Source organism: Oncorhynchus masou, chromosome 15, assembly GCF_036934945.1.
Source record: "Oncorhynchus masou masou isolate Uvic2021 chromosome 15, UVic_Omas_1.1, whole genome shotgun sequence".
NCBI classification, from domain to species: domain Eukaryota; kingdom Metazoa; phylum Chordata; class Actinopteri; order Salmoniformes; family Salmonidae; genus Oncorhynchus; species Oncorhynchus masou.
The window spans coordinates 69,947,981-69,963,311 of NC_088226.1; the positions used below are offsets into that span (position 1 = coordinate 69,947,981).

Consider the following 15,331-nt stretch of genomic DNA (forward strand, 5'->3'; position numbering starts at 1 on the left):
CATCACCAACAACTCTCATGGACCAAACACACCAAGACAGTCGTGAAGAGGGCACGACAAAGTCTATTCCCCTCAGGAGACTGAAAAGATTTGGCATGGGTCCTCAGATCCTCAAAAGGTTCTACAGCTGCACCATCGAGAGCATGGTTGCATCACTGCCTGGTATGGAAACTGTTCGGCCCCCGACCACAAGGCACTACAGAGGGGAATGCATATGGCCCTGAAGAGACTATAGATGATAGAGTGGACCAGAGTGGTGGTAGCCCACCACCAAGGAAGCAGGCTTTTTACATTTTTCTTTGTATGTTTTTTCAACATTTCAACATTGCTCTAGCTCCTGTAAAATGGATCGATCTTACAGACAGTGAGCCACGTGGCTGTGGCTTGCTACTGTATATAAAGCAGGCAGACAGGCATCAAGACATTCAGTTACTGTTGTATTAAACGATAGAATGGGCAAAACTAGTGACCTAAGCGACTTTGAGCGTGGTCTGATCGTCGGTGCCAGGTGCACCGATTCCAGTATCTCAGAAACTGCTGCCCTGCTGGGCTTTTCACGCCTGACAGTGTCTAGGGTTTACCGAGAATGGTACGACCAACAAAAAACAACATCCAATCAGTACCAGTCCTGTGGGTGAAAACAGTATTTGGCATAAGCAGCATGAGTCCATGGACCCGTCCTGCCTGATGTCAACGGTACAGGCTCGTGGTGGTGGTGGTGTACTGGTGAGGGGAATGTTTTCCTGGAGGTCACTTGATACCAGATAGGCAACGATTGAATGCCACAGTGTATCTGAACATTGTTGCTGACCAAACCCAATAGAGTATCATTGGGATGAGATGGAACGGGCTGTTGGCAGCGTGACTGTACCACGGTCCAATCTGCAGCAAATGTGTGATGCCATCGCGTCAGCATGAACCAACATCCCTGTGGAATGTTCCCGATGCCGTGTAGAATCCATGCTGTGAAGGCTCCCGAGTGGGTCAGCACCATGCTGTGAAGGCTCCCGAGTGGGTCAGCACGAACCAACATCCCTGTGGAACTTACCCGATGCCGTGTAGAATCCATGCTGTGAAGGCTCCCGAGTGGGTCAGCATGAACCAACATCCCTGCGGAACTTACCCGATGCCGTGTAGAATCCATGCTGTGAAGGCTCCCGAGTGGGTCAGCACGAACCAACATCCCTGCGGAACTTACCCGATGCCGTGTAGAATCCATGCTGTGAAGGCTCTGGAGTGGGTCAGCACGAACCAACATCCCTGTGGAATGTTCCCGATGCCGTGTAGAATCCATGCTGTGAAGGCCCCCGAGTGGGTCAGCACGAACCAACATCCTGCGGAACTTACCCGATGCCGTGTAGAATCCATGCTGTGAAGGCTCCTGAGTGGGTCAGCACGAACCAACATCCCTGTGGAATGTTCCCGATGCCGTGTAGAATCCATGCTGTGAAGGCTCCCGAGTGGGTCAGCACGAACCAACATCCCTGTGGAATGTTCCCGATGCCGTGTAGAATCCATGCTGTGAAGGCTCGAGTGGGTCAGCACGAACCAACATCCCTGCGGAACTTACCCGATGCCGTGTAGAATCCATGCTGTGAAGGCTCCCGAGTGGGTCAGCACGAACCAACATCCCTGTGGAATGTTTCCCGATGCCGTGTAGAATCCATGCTGTGAAGGCTCCCGAGTGGGTCAGCACGAACCAACATCCCTGTGGAATGTTCCGATGCCGTGTAGAATCCATGCTGTGAAGGCTCCCGAGTGGGTCAGCACGAACCAACATCCCTGCGGAACTTACCCGATGCCGTGTAGAATCCATGCTGTGAAGGCTCCCGAGTGGGTCAGCACGAACCAACATCCCTGTGGAATGTTCCCGATGCCGTGTAGAATCCATGCTGTGAAGGCTCCCGAGTGGGTCAGCACGAACCAACATCCCTGCGGAACTTCCCCGATGCCGTGTAGAATCCATGCTGTGAAGGCTCCCGAGTGGGTCAGCAGTCTAAGCCACTGCATTACAGTGCTGGAGGCTCCACTACAGCCTGGGGTTCGATTCCAGGCTGTCTCACAGACGGATGTGACCGGGAGCCCCAGGGGAAGGCACAATTTGCCCAGCGTCGTCTGGGTCGGGGAGGGTTTGGCCGGGGGCTTCCCTTGGATCTAGCGACTCTAGTGGCGGGCTGGGCGCCTGCAAGCTGACCTCTGTTGTCAGTCCAATGGTGTTTTCTCCGACACACCGGTGCCGCTGGCTTCGGCGTTAAGCGAGCAGTGTGTTCAGAAGCAGCACGGCCGGGCGGGTCGTGTTTCGGAGGACACATGTATCGACCTTCGCAGTGTTGAGACAAGATCATAACTACCAATTGAATATCACTAAATTCAGGAAAATTGCACCCCCCACCCCTCAAAAAAATGTATAATCCATGCGCTGAACAATTCAGGCTGTTCTGGAGGCAAATGATTTGTATTGACACTTGTCGAGTTGTATTGTTTTTCGAAGAAAATATATATTTTTACTAATGAGTGAGTGAGCACATGAGTGCGTGAGTGAGTGGCGTGTGAGTGAGTGAGCGTGTGAGTGAGTGAGTGAGTGAGTGAGCGAGCAGTGAGTGAGTGCCTACCTTGGCGTAAAGGCAGGTATCACTGAGAAGCCACACTTTGCATCTCTTGTCACACAGAGGACACATGATTGTGTTCGACTCACACACCTCCTTTCTACAAGAAAAACATTATTAACCAGGTGGATGGTTATTACATAGTAATATTACACACACAGTCCACACACACACAGTCCACACACACAGTCCACACACACACACACTCACATAAGTGGCGAGGTCTTGTAGAAAGCCAGCGCGTAGAGGAAGACAATGACCCCTAACAGAGCTGCAGGGAGCAACAGAAGGGTGTACCAGCCCAGCCAGAGGTAATACAGAGCCACCTTCTCTCCAAAGTAGTTCCTGACAGGGACAAGATAAAGACAGACAGGTGTCAAGATATAGACAGACAGGTGTCCAGGTAAAGACAGACAGGTGACAAGATATAGACAGGCAGGTGACAAGATAAAGACAGACAGGTGACAAAATAAAGACAGACAGTTGTGGTTAGTTGGTTAGTAGGGTTGGCCCTGGAGACAGACCTAACTAATCTATCATCACTGATGAGTTGGCCCTGGAGACAGACATAACTAATCTATCATCACTGATGGGTTGGCCCTGGAGACAGACCTAACAAATCTATCATCACTGATGGGTTGGCCCTAGAGACAGACCTGACATCACTGATGGGTTGGCCCTGGAGACAGACCTAACTAATCTAACATCACTGATGTGTTGGCCCTGGAGACAGACCTAACAAATCTATCATCACTGATGGGTTGGCCCTGGAGACAGACTCAACTAATCTATTATCACTGATGGGTTGGCCCTGGAGACAGACTCAACTAATCTATTATCACTGATGGGTTGGCCTTGGAGACAGACCTAACTAATCTATCGTCACTGATGGGTTTGCCCTGGAGACAGACCTAACTAATCTAACATCACTGATGGGTTGGCCCTGGAGACAGACCTAACTAATCTAACATCACTGATGGGTTGGCCCTGGAGACAGACCTAACAAATCTATCATCACTGATGGGTTGGCCCTGGAGACAGACCCAACTAATCTATCATCACTGATGGGTTGGCCCTGGAGACAGACCCAACTAATCTATCATCACTGATGGGTTGGCCCTGGAGACAGACCTAACTAATCTAACATCACTGATGGGTTGGCCCTGGGGACAGACCTAACTAATCTAGCATCACTGATGGGTTGGCCCTGGAGACAGATCCAACTAATCTATCATCACTGATGGGTTGGCCCTGGAGACAGACCTAACTAATCTAACATCACTGATGGGTTGGCCCTGGGGACAGACCTAACTAATCTAACATCACTGATGGGTTGGCCCTGGGGACAGACCTAATTAATCTATCATCACTGATGGGTTTTGCCCTGGAGACAGACCTGACATCACTGATGGGTTGGCCCTGGAGACAGACCTAACTAATCTATCATCACTGATGGGTTGGCCCTGGAGACAGACCTAACTAATCTAGCATCACTGATGGGTTGGCCCTGGAGACAGATCCAACTAATCTATCATCACTGATGGGTTGGCCCTGGAGACAGACCTAACTAATCTATCATCACTGATGGGTTGGCACTGGAGACAGACCTGACATCATTGATTGGTTGTCCCCGGAAACAGGCAGTCCATCTGGCCCAACTTTCCTCAGTTCCTTCTGAGTTTTTCTCTGAAAGCACGAGCACAAGGTCAGGGACAGGAGCATTCAAATACACACACACACACGCGCATACATACACACACGTACGACTCAATGTATTAGCATAACAAATGTTTTGACATTTTCAAAAATGAATCATCACATGGACAAACAGATACTCAGTGTGTGTGTGTGTGTGTGTGTGTGTGTGTGTGTAAATGTCAGTTAACAAGAACAGAGGTGTCCTCCTCAGACAGTATTTATTCACTATGTTTTAACTCGGAGGGTGTCTCAGTAGTCTCTCAGTAAGCAGAGAAACAGAGGAAAACAATGATATCGCTTCGACCTTCAGAGTCTTTATGGCAGCCATTCATTCACATACCTTTGACACAGAAACGTATTTTCCATCAGTAGTAGTGTGTAGTGGGTAGTGTCTAGTGGGTAGTGTCTAGTCTAGTGGGTAGTGGGTAGTGTCTAGTGGGTAGTGGGTAGTGTCTAGTGGGCAGTGGGTAGTGTGTAGTGGGTAGTGTCTAGTGGGCAGTGGGTAGTGGGTAGTGTCTAGTGGGCAGTGTGTAGTGGGTAGTGTCTAGTGGGCAGTGTCTAGTGGGTAGTGTCTAGTGGGCAGTGTCTTGTGGGTAGTGTCTAGTGGGCAGTGTCTAGTGGGCAGTGTCTAGTGGGCAGTGTCTAGTGGGTAGTGGGCAGTGTCTTGTGGGTAGTGTCTAGTGGGCAGTGTCTAGTGGGCAGTGTCTAGTGGGTAGTGGGTAGTGGGCAGTGGGTAGTGTCTAGTGGGTAGTGTCTAGTGGGCAGTGGGTAGTGTCTAGTGGGCAGTGGGTAGTGGGTAGTGGGTAGTGTCTAGTGGGTAGTGGGTAGTGTCTAGTGGGCAGTGGGTAGTGTCTAGTGGGCAGTGTCTAGTGGGCAGTGTCTAGTGGGCAGTGTCTAGTGGGTAGTGGGCAGTGTCTTGTGGGTAGTGTCTAGTGGGCAGTGTCTAGTGGGCAGTGTCTAGTGGGTAGTGGGTAGTGGGCAGTGGGTAGTGTCTAGTGGGTAGTGTCTAGTGGGCAGTGGGTAGTGTCTAGTGGGCAGTGGGTAGTGGGTAGTGGGTAGTGTCTAGTGGGTAGTGGGTAGTGTCTAGTGGGCAGTGGGTAGTGTCTAGTGGGCAGTGTCTAGTGGGCAGTGGGTAGTGTCTAGTGGGCAGTGGGTAGTGTATAGTGGGTAGTGTATAGTGGGCAGTGTGTAGTGGGCAGTGGGTAGTGTCTAGTGGGTAGCGTCTAGTGGGCAGTGGGTAGTGTGTAGTGGGCAGTGTCTAGTGGGCAGTGTCTAGTGGGCAGTGTCTAGTGGGCAGTGGGTAGTGTCTAGTGGGTAGTGTCTAGTGTGTAGTGGGTAGTGTCTAGTGGGCAGTGGGTAGTGTGTAGTGGGTAGTGTCTAGTGGGCAGTGGGTAGTGTGTAGTGTCTAGTGGGCAGTGGGTAGTGTGTAGTGGGCAGTGTCTAGTGGGCAGTGTCTAGTGGGCAGTGTCTAGTGGGTAGTGTCTAGTGGGTAGTGTCTAGTGGGCAGTGTCTAGTGGGTAGTGTCTAGTGGGTAGTGTCTAGTGGGCAGTGGGTAGTATCTAGTGGGTAGTGGGTAGTGTCTAGTGGGTAGTGTATAGTGGGTAGTGTCTAGTGGGCAGTGTCTAGTGGGCAGTGTCTAGTGGGTAGTGTCTAGTGGATAGTGTCTAGTGGGCAGTGGGTAGTGTGTAGTGGATAGTGTCTAGTGGGCAGTGTCTAGTGGGCAGTGGGTAGTGTCTAGTGGGTAGTGTCTAGTGGGTAGTGGGTAGTATCTAGTGGGTAGTGGGTAGTGTCTAGTGGGCAGTGGGTAGTGTCTAGTGGGTAGTGTATAGTGGGTAGTGTCTAGTGGGTAGTGTCTAGTGGGCAGTGTCTAGTGGGCAGTGTCTAGTGGGTAGTGTCTAGTGGGTAGTGTCTAGTGGGTAGTGTCTAGTGGGCAGTGGGTAGTGTCTAGTGGGCAGTGTCTAGTGGGCAGTGGGTAGTGTCTAGTGGGTAGTGGGTAGTGTCTAGTGGGTAGTGTATAGTGGGTAGTGTCTAGTGGGCAGTGTCTAGTGGGCAGTGGGTAGTGTCTAGTGGGTAGTCTCTAGTGGGCAGTGGGTAGTGTCTAGTGGGCAGTGGGTAGTGTGTAGCGGGTAGTGTGTAGTGGGTAGTGTCTAGTGGGCAGTGGGTAGTGTGTAGTGGGTAGTGTCTAGTGGGCAGTGGGTAGTGTCTAGTGGGCAGTGTCTAGTGGGTAGTGTCTAGTGGGTAGTGTCTAGTGGGCAGTGTCTAGTGGGCAGTGTCTAGTGGGCAGTGTCTAGTGGGTAGTGTCTAGTGGGCAGTGTCTAGTGGGCAGTGGGTATTGTGTAGTGGGTAGTGTCTAGTGGGCAGTGGGTAGTGTGTAGTGGGCAGTGTCTAGTGGGCAGTGTCTAGTGGGTAGTGTCTAGTGGGTAGTGTCTAGTGTCAAATGGGTAGTGTCTAGTGGGTAGTGTCTAGTGGGCAGTGGGTAGTGTGTAGTGGGCAGTGGCTAGTGGGCAGTGTCTAGTGGGCAGTGGGTAGTGTGTAGTGGGTAGTGTCTAGTGGGCAGTGGGTAGTGGGTAGTGTCTAGTGGGCAGTGGGTAGTGTCTAGTGGGCATGTCTAGTGGGTAGTGTCTAGTGGGTAGTGGGTAGTGGGCAGTGGGTAGTGGGCAGTGGGTAGTGTGTAGTGTGTAGTGGGTAGTGTCTAGTGGGTAGTGTCTAGTGGGCAGTGGGTAGTGTCTAGTGGGTAGTGTCTAGTGGGTAGTGTCTAGTGGGTAGTGTGTAGTGGGTAGTGGGTAGTGTCTAGTGGGCAGTGGGTAGTGTCTAGTGGGCAGTGGGTAGTGTCTAGTGGGCAGTGGGTAGTGTCTAGTGGGTAGTGTATAGTGGGTAGTGTCTAGTGGGCAGTGTCTAGTGGGCAGTGGGTAGTGTCTAGTGGGTAGTGTCTAGTGGGTAGTGGGTAGTATCTAGTGGGTAGTGGGTAGTGTCTAGTGGGCAGTGGGTAGTGTCTAGTGGGTAGTGTATAGTGGGTAGTGTCTAGTGGGTAGTGTCTAGTGGGCAGTGTCTAGTGGGCAGTGTCTAGTGGGTAGTGTCTAGTGGGTAGTGTCTAGTGGGTAGTGTCTAGTGGGCAGTGGGTAGTGTCTAGTGGGCAGTGTCTAGTGGGCAGTGGGTAGTGTCTAGTGGGTAGTGGGTAGTGTCTAGTGGGCAGTGGGTAGTGTGTAGTGGGCAGTGGCTAGTGGGCAGTGTCTAGTGGGCAGTGGGTAGTGTGTAGTGGGTAGTGTCTAGTGGGCAGTGGGTAGTGGGTAGTGTCTAGTGGGCAGTGGGTAGTGTCTAGTGGGCATGTCTAGTGGGTAGTGTCTAGTGGGCAGTGTCTAGTGGGCAGTGTCTAGTGGGTAGTGGGTAGTGGGCAGTGGGTAGTGGGTAGTGTGTAGTGTGTAGTGGGTAGTGTCTAGTGGGTAGTGTCTAGTGGGCAGTGGGTAGTGTCTAGTGGGCAGTGTCTAGTGGGTAGTGTGTAGTGGGTAGTGGGTAGTGTCTAGTGGGCAGTGGGTAGTGTCTAGTGGGCAGTGGGTAGTGTCTAGTGTCTAGTGGGCAGTGGGTAGTGTATAGTGGGTAGTGTCTAGTGGGCAGTGTCTAGTGGGCAGTGGGTAGTGTCTAGTGGGTAGTGTCTAGTGGGCAGTGGGTAGTGTGTAGTGGGTAGTGTCTAGTGGGCAGTGGGTAGTGTCTAGTGGGCAGTGGGTAGTGTCTAGTGGGCAGTGGGTAGTGGGTAGTGGGTAGTGTCTAGTGGGTAGTGGGTAGTGTCTAGTGGGTAGTGTCTAGTGGGCAGTGGGTAGTGTCTAGTGGGCAGTGGGTAGTGTCTAGTGGGCAGTGGGTAGTGTCTAGTGGGCAGTGGGTAGTGTCTAGTGGGTAGTGTCTAGTGGGCAGTGGGTAGTGTCTAGTGGGCAGTGGGTAGTGTCTAGTGGGTAGTGGGTAGTGTCTAGTGGGCAGTGGGTAGTGTCTAGTGGGCAGTGTCTAGTGGGCAGTGTCTAGTGGGCAGTGGGTAGTGTCTAGTGGGTAGTGTCTAGTGGGCAGTGGGTAGTGGGTAGTGTCTAGTGGGCAGTGGGTAGTGGGTAGTGGGCAGTGTCTAGTGGGCAGTGTCTAGTGGGTAGTGTCTAGTGGGCAGTGGGTAGTGTGTAGTGGGTAGTGTCTAGTGGGCAGTGTCTAGTGGGCAGTGGGTATTGTGTAGTGGGAAGTGTAGAGTGGGCAGTGGGTCGTGTGTAGTGGGTAGTGTCTAGTGGGCAGTGTCTAGTGGGCAGTGTCTAGTGGGCAGTGTCTAGTGGGCAGTGTCTAGTGGGCAGTGGGTAGTGGGCAGTGTGTAGTGTCTAGTGGGCAGTGGGTAGTGTGTAGTGGGCAGTGTCTAGTGGGCAGTGTCTAGTGGGCAGTGTCTAGTGGGCAGTGTCTAGTGGGTAGTGTCTAGTGGGTAGTGTCTAGTGGGCAGTGTCTAGTGGGCAGTGTCTAGTGGGTAGTGTCTAGTGGGCAGTGTCTAGTGGGCAGTGTCTAGTGGGCAGTGTCTAGTGGGTACTGTCTAGTGGGTACTGTCTAGTGGGTACTGTCTAGTGGGTAGTGTCTAGTGGGTAGTGTCTAGTGGGTAGTGTCTAGTGGGCAGTGTCTAGTGGGGTGTCTAGTGGGCAGTGTCTAGTGGGTAGTGTCTAATGGGCAGTGGGTAGTATGTAGTGGGCAGTGTCTAGTGGGCAGTGTCTAGTGGGCAGTGGGTAGTGTGTAGTGGGCAGTGTCTAGTGGGCAGTGGGTAGTGGGTAGTGGGCAGTGTATAGTGGGCAGTGGGCAGTGTGTAGTGGGCAGTGTATAGTGGGCAGTGTATAGTGGGTAGTCTCTAGTGGGTAGTCTCTAGTGGGCAGTGTCTAGTGGGCAGTGTGTAGTGGGCAGTGTCTAGTGGGCAGTGTCTAGTGGGCAGTGTCTAGTGGGCAGTGTCTAGTGGTCAGTGTCTAGTGGGCAGTGTCTAGTGGTCAGTGTCTAGTGGGCAGTGTCTAGTGGGCAGTGTCTAGTGGGCAGTGTCTAGTGGGCAGTTTCTAGTGGGTAGTGTCTAGTGGGCAGTGTCTAGTGGGCAGTGGGTAGTGTGTAGTGGGCAGTGTCTAGTGGGCAGTGAGTAATGTGTAGTGGGCAGTGTATAGTGGGTAGTCTCTAGTGGGTAGTGTCTAGTGGGCAATGTGTAGTGGGTAGTGTGTAGTGGGTAGTGTGTAGTGGGTAGTGTGTAGTGGGTAGTGTATAGTGGGTAGTGTATAGTGGGTAGTGTATAGTGGGTAGTGTCTAGTGGGTAGTGTATAGTGGGTAGTGTATTGTGAGCAGTGTCTAGTGGGCAATGTGTAGTGGGTAGTGTCTAGTGGTTAGTGTATAGTGGGTAGTGTCTAGTGGGTAGTGTCTAGTGGGTAGTGTATAGTGGGTAGTGTATAGTGGGTAGTGTCTAGTGGGTAGTGTCTAGTGGGTAGTGGGTAGTGTATAGTGGGTAGTGTCTAGTGGGTAGTGTGTAGTGGGTAGTGTATAGTGGGTAGTGTATAGTGGGTAGTGTCCAGTGGATAGTGGGTAGTGTCTAGTGGGTAGTGTGCTGTGGGTAGTGTGCTGTGGGTAGTGTCTATTCCTTAAACAGTCCACTACTTTTGACGGGATCCACTATATAGGGTGTAGGGTACATGGTATAGGGTGTAGGGTACATGGTACAGGGAATAGGATGTAGGGTACAACATCTTTGCAGAAAGCCAGCTACTTTTCTATCTATGGGCCACGACATGACTCCACTTCCTCATGGGGGTATCTACTGCCTACCTAAACCATGCTGTTCAGCAGAGACGATAAGTCAAAAATAAGGAAGAGATCCACACACACCACTGAGACATAGGGATTTGTCCCAAATTACACCATATTCCCTACATAGTGCACTACTTTTGACCAGAGCAGCAGACTACTGTCTTTACCTCATGCAGGCAGAACTTTGCTTCGAACACTTTCTTCTTCAAGAGTTCAAACAGGTTCTCTGTAAGATTGGACAGATGAGGAGAGAACATTAGAAGAGGTCCAGTGTGTGTGTGTGTGTGTGTGTGTGTGAGAAAAGAGAGAGACAGAGAAATAGAGAGAGAGAGAGCAAGAAAGAGAGCGAGAAAGAGAGAGGGAGAACTGGCGGGGTGAGGGCAGAGAGAGGGAGGACTGGCGTGGGTGAGGGAGAGGTAGGTCTGGCGTGGGTGAGGGCAGAGAGAGGGAGAACTGGCGTGGGGGTGAGGGCAGAGAGAGAGGGAGGACTGGTGTGGGTGAAGGCAGAGAGAGAGGGAGGACTGGGCGTGGGTGAGGGCAGAGAGAGGGAGGTCTGGCGTGGGTGAGGGCAGAGAGAGGGAGGTCTGGCGTGGGTGAGGGCAGAGAGAGGAGGACTGGCGTGGGTGAGGGAGAGAGGTAGGTCTGGTGTGGGTGAGGGCAGAGAGAGGGAGAACTGGCGTGGGGTGAGGGCAGAGAGAGAGAGGGAGGACTGGGTGTGGGTGAAGGCAGAGAGAGAGGGAGGACTGGCGTGGGTGAGGGCAGAGAGAGAGGGAGGTCTGGCGTGGGTGAGGGCAGAGAGAGGGAGGTCTGGCGTGGGTGAGGGCAGAGAGAGAGGGAGGTCTGGCGTGGGTGAGGGCAGAGAGAGGGAGGTCTGGCGTGGGTGAGGGCAGAGAGAGGGAGGTCTGGCGTGGGTGAGGGCAGAGAGAGGGAGGTCTGGCGTGGGTGAGGGCAGAGAGAGGGAGGTCTGGCGTGGGTGAGGGCAGAGAGAGGGAGGTCTGGCGTGGGTGAGGGCAGAGAGAGCGAGGTCTGGCGTGGGTGAGGGCAGAGAGAGGGAGGTCTGGCGTGGGTGAGGGCAGAGAGGGAGGTCTGGCGTGGGTGAGGGGCAGAGAGAGGAGGTCTGGCGTGGGTGAGGGCAGAGAGAGGGAGGTCTGGCGTGAGTGAGGGCAGAGAGAGGGAGGTCTGGCGTGGGTGAGGGCAGAGCTCTACTCACCTCCTGTATTCAGGAAGACATGACTCAGGATAAAGTGGACAATGCGGATCCTGAAATAAAGACGACATTTTAACATGGCTGACAAGACTAAGTATCTGTTTATGATTCCTTTTAAGAAGTTAACATGTTTGTCATACTAATACGTTGAGTCATCAGACCGTGCGTGTGTGTGTGTGTCTCTCTGCATGCGTGTGTGTGTCTCTGCATGCGTGTGTGTGTGTGTCTCTCTGCATGCGTGTGTGTGTGTGTGTCTCTCTGCATGCGTGTGTGTGTGTGTCTCTCTGCATGCGTGTGTGTGTGTGTCTCTGCATGCGTGTGTGTGTGTCTCTGCATGTGTGTGTGTGTCTCTCTGCATGCATAGGTGTGTGTGTGTCTCTCTGCATGCATAGGTGTGTGTGTGTCTCTCTGCATGCATAGGTGTGTGTGTCTCTCTGCATGCATAGGTGTGTGTGCATAACTTACCTGGTGGAAAGAGGGACACTTCCCCCTGCTGTTCACTCCAGTTGCAGGCATCAGACACCTTCAGTAGATACCTGTACTTCTCAAACACTTCATTTGGAGCTTGGATACCGTAGAAGACAACAGTGTCATCTATAATTTTCTAACACAGAAATACAGTACCAGTCAAAAGATTTGGACACACCTACTCATTCAAGGGTTTTTCTTTATTTTTACTATTTTTCTACATTGTTGAATAATAGCAAAGACATCAAACTATGAAATAACACATATGGAATCATGTAGTAACCAAAAAAGTGTTAAACAAAATGTATATGAGATTCTTCAAAGTAGCCACCCTTGCCTTGATGACAGCTTTGCACACTCTTGGCATTCTCTCAACTAGCTTCATGAGGTAGTCACCTGAATGCATTTACATTAACAGGTGTGCCTTGTTAAAAGTTCATTTGTGGAATATATTTCCTTCTTAATGCGTTTGGCCAATCAGTTGTGTTGTGACAAGGTAGGGTTGGTATACAGAAGACCCAGAGTTACCTCTGCTGCAGATAAGTTCAGTAGAGTTACCAGCCTCAGAAATCGGCAAGTAACTGCACCTCAGATGGCAGCCCAAATAAATGCTTCACAGAGTTCAAGTTGCAGAGACATCTCAACATCAACTGTTCAGAGGAGACTGTATGATTCAGGCCTTCATGGTCAAATTGCTGCAAAGAAAGCATTAGTAAAGGACACCAATAAGAAGAAGAGACTTGCTTGGGCCAAGAAACACGAGCAATGGAAATTAGACTGGTGGAAATCTGTCCTTTGGTCAGAGTCCAAATTTGAGATTTTTGGTATCCAACCGCCATGTCTTTGTGAGACGCAGTGTAGGTGGACGGAAAATCTCTGCATGTGTGGTTCCCATCGTGAAGCATGGAGGAGGAGGTGTTATGGTGTGGGGTGCTTTGTTGGTGACACTGTCTATGATTTATTTAGAATCAAGGCCACTTAATCAGCATGGCTACCACAACATTCTGGTTTGCGCTAAGTGGGACTATCATTTGTTTTTCAACAGGTCAAAGACCCAAAACATACCTCCAGGTTGTGTAAGGGCTATTTGACCAAGAAGGAGAGTGGTGGAGTGCTGCATCAGATGACCTGGCCTCCACAATCACCCAACCTCAACCCAATTGAGATGGTTTGGGATGAGTTGGACCGCAAAGTGAAGGAAAAGCAACAAAACAAGTGCTCAGCATGTGGGAACTCCTTCAAGACTGTTGGAAAAGCAATCCAGGTGAAGCTGGTTGAGAGAATGCCAAGAGTGTGCAAAGCTGTCATGAAGGCAAAAGGGTAGCTACTTTGAAGAATCTCAAATATACATTTTATTTAACACTTTTTTTTGGTTACTACATGATTCCATATGTGTTATTTAATAGTTTTGATGTCTTCACTATTAATATACAATGTAGAAAATAATTTTAAAAAAGAAAAGAAAAACGGATAGGGGTTTTGGTTTTAGTGGTACGCAGTTGGTTACAGCATGAATGTTGACAGCTGAAAGGCAGCCTATAGAGCCGCGACGGCCCACTCCCATATGCATACGGCACAAGAAGGGCCGAATGTGCTGGGTGCCTGTAAACTCCGTATTTAGAAACATTCGGCAGAATACATTTTTAAAAAGACACAACAGCAATGTGTGTCTTTTTAAAAATGTATTCTGTCGATTTTATGAGATAATTACTTTGACATGGTATTTTATTCTTGTTGAATTGATTGGTTGTAATAAAACTAAAGGAAAATACAAAGCAATCTTAGTAGAATGATTCCCCTTCTTGGTTTTATGGTTACGTCTGTGGGCTGCATTGCAAATGTAACTTTTTCTGATCTGTAAAATGGTCCCTATTAAGTTCAGAAACCAGTAGAACGGTGACGGACATTCTCCCCTTTCACTTTATATTGGATCTCTGTCCAGCTACTGTGAAAAAAGTTTGGATGTGTGTAAAAACCTAGTTTAAATGTTATGTGTCCACGGAAAGAAATCGTGGTGCCTGTAAGTGTGACATACCATATTTAAAACAAGTTTTTGTTTTGTTTTGTTTAGAATTAAAAAATATATATTTTTACACCTTATCAATAATTAATTTAATCTTGCTTATTGACAATGTTTGGCTAGTCCATGTTTGGCTAGTCCATGCTCAACCATAATGCAATTTGCAGTAGGCCTAGCCCCTTTTATCAGTGTGACTGTTATTGAGGCCATGCAATTACAATTACTACTGCAAAATGGATTCAAGTTAACGTATTTAGCAAAGATAGGTCTACATTTAGTTATTTTGTTTCTGTAAAGCCATTTAACAAACTATAACGGACTGACGTTGGAATTTGAGTTGATTCCAAGGCCAAACATAAAAGACATTAAATACACAACTTGAAGCAACCACATATTTCCCCATGGAGCTTGCGTTCTGATTGGCCAGTGTGAGACACACCCACAACTCCCCCATCAAAACACAGCCCTTTCGCGCCAACGCCAGAAAGTGCTTTGATAATTGTGATACTAAAAAAAATTGCAAAAATATTTCTGACACACCCCTGAACCTCTAGCGCCTGTGCTTAGATTATCATTGCCTTAGGTTTGTTAAAATAGAGGCCTGAGCCTTAGATTATCATTGCCTTAGGTTTTGTTAAAATAGAGGCCTGAGCCTTAGATTATCATTGCCTTAGGTTTTGTTAAAATAGAGGCCTGAGCCTTAGATTATCATTGCCTTAGGTTTGTTAAAATAGAGGCCTGAGCCTTTGATTATCATTGCCTTAGGTTTGTTAAAATAGAGGCCTGAGCCTTTGATTATCATTGCCTTAGGTTTGTTAAAATAGAGGCCTGAGCCTTAGATTATCATTGCCTTAGGTTTGTTAAAATAGAGGCCTGAGCCTTTGATTATCATTGCCTTAGGTTTGTTAAAATAGAGGCCTGAGCCTTTGATTATCATTGCCTTAGGTTTGTTAAAATAGAGGCCTGAGGCTTAGATTATCGTGCCTTAGGTTTGTTAAAATAGAGGCCTGAGCCTTAGATTATCATTGCCTTGGGTTTTGTTAAAATAGAGGCCTGAGCCTTTGATTATCATTGCCTTAGGTTTGTTAAAATAGAGGCCTGAGCCTTAGATTATCATTGCCTTAGGTTTGTTAAAATAGAGGCCTGAGCCTTTGATTATCGTACCTTAGGTTTGTTAAAATAGAGGCTGAGCCTTAGATTATCATTATAGGTTTGTTAAAATAGTGGCTTGAGCCTTAGATTATCATCTTATTTTAAGCCCACACAGACATGATTATACTTAAGTTTTGGTTTTAAAAACTCTTCTAGATAATATGTATTTTTACAATAATAACAAAAAGGGCGATAAACTGCTTTGGTTTAAGAACAACCGAACTCTACAGCTTGTTAAACTGGTAATATAACTCACTGTTATCTTCAAGTTCTTCATCTTTAGTTTCTCGATAAAGGCCTCTTGCATCTTGAAGGTTATCTTTCTCCGGATCATCCACTGTCTTAGCGACCAGGACATGAGTCGTACTGACAGTGGAGTATGCTGAGGAGGAAGAGATG

At 49.3% G+C, this 15,331-nt stretch overlaps 2 long non-coding RNA genes across 2 annotated transcripts; both read right to left on the minus strand.

The window, feature by feature from the left end:
- Window positions 1-2,610: 2,610 nt before the first annotated feature.
- On the minus strand, window positions 2,611-4,268 carry LOC135555172 (uncharacterized). The gene is made up of 3 exons (XR_010457848.1): window positions 4,214-4,268; window positions 2,817-2,951; window positions 2,611-2,706 (listed from the first exon to the last, which is right to left on the minus strand). It is a non-coding gene; the product is annotated as an uncharacterized LOC135555172 (long non-coding RNA).
- On the minus strand, window positions 4,266-11,348 carry LOC135555173 (uncharacterized). The gene is made up of 3 exons (XR_010457849.1): window positions 11,296-11,348; window positions 10,253-10,311; window positions 4,266-4,292 (listed from the first exon to the last, which is right to left on the minus strand). It is a non-coding gene; the product is annotated as an uncharacterized LOC135555173 (long non-coding RNA).
- Between the last annotated feature and the right edge of the window lie 3,983 nt (window positions 11,349-15,331).